Source organism: Cynoglossus semilaevis, chromosome 12 (genome assembly GCF_000523025.1).
Source record: "Cynoglossus semilaevis isolate Cse_v1.0 chromosome 12, Cse_v1.0, whole genome shotgun sequence".
Lineage (NCBI taxonomy): Eukaryota > Metazoa > Chordata > Actinopteri > Pleuronectiformes > Cynoglossidae > Cynoglossus > Cynoglossus semilaevis.
In genome coordinates, this window is record NC_024318.1 from 17,067,023 (window position 1) to 17,067,795 (window position 773).

General features: G+C 43.5%; 1 protein-coding gene across 1 annotated transcript in view; it reads left to right on the top strand.

Annotated features, from left to right (window-relative positions):
* nvl (nuclear VCP like) overlaps positions 1-773 on the top strand; it is a 28,316-nt gene that overhangs the window by 3,216 nt on the left and 24,327 nt on the right. The window lies entirely within an intron of this gene.

Consider the following 773-nt stretch of genomic DNA (forward strand, 5'->3'; position numbering starts at 1 on the left):
GGGTGAGACCAAAGAGGAGGGAGTTGCAATAGTCAAGGCGGGAGGTGACAAGGCTGTGAACCAGGATGGAAGTGGTATGGGGAGTGAGGGAGGGGCGAAGGCGGTTGATATTGTGTAAGTGGAAATAGGTGGATCGGGTGACGTTGTTGATATGAGATTGAAAAGACAGTGTGCTGTCGAGGATGACACCCAGACTCTTAACCCGTGGGGAGGGGGAAATGGAGCAATCGTCAATATCAAATGAGAAACTGTTGGTTTTGGATAATGTTGATTTAGTACCAATGAGGAGAACCTCCGTTTTGTTACTGTTTAGTTTAAGAAAATTTGAGGTGAACCAGGATTTTATTTCAGTCAAGCAGTCTAAAAGAGAAGGGGGCGGGAGGTTGGAGTCGGGTTTGCTGGCTAGGTAGAGCTGGGTGTCATCTGCGTAGCAGTGAAAGTTTATGGAGTGTTTACGGAAGATATTACCAAGGGGGAGAAGATAGATGATGAACAGAAGGGGACCCAGGACAGAGCCCTGGGGCAAAGATAGAGACATAATAAGAAACAAATACCACTGATTTGTGTTTTATTCCAAATTCAATTTCTCACGTGTTTATAATATGAAGGTTGGTCCAAATTCAGTGTTTACGCATCAACATTACATATCTGGAGAGATGGGAAAAACATGCACAATTGCACTCAATTCTTCAATAAATATTGAGTTTGGCCTGTCTCTTCGTCCCAGTTTTTAATTTTACCAGACTGTGAAATTGAGTTTAACACCCCTGCAA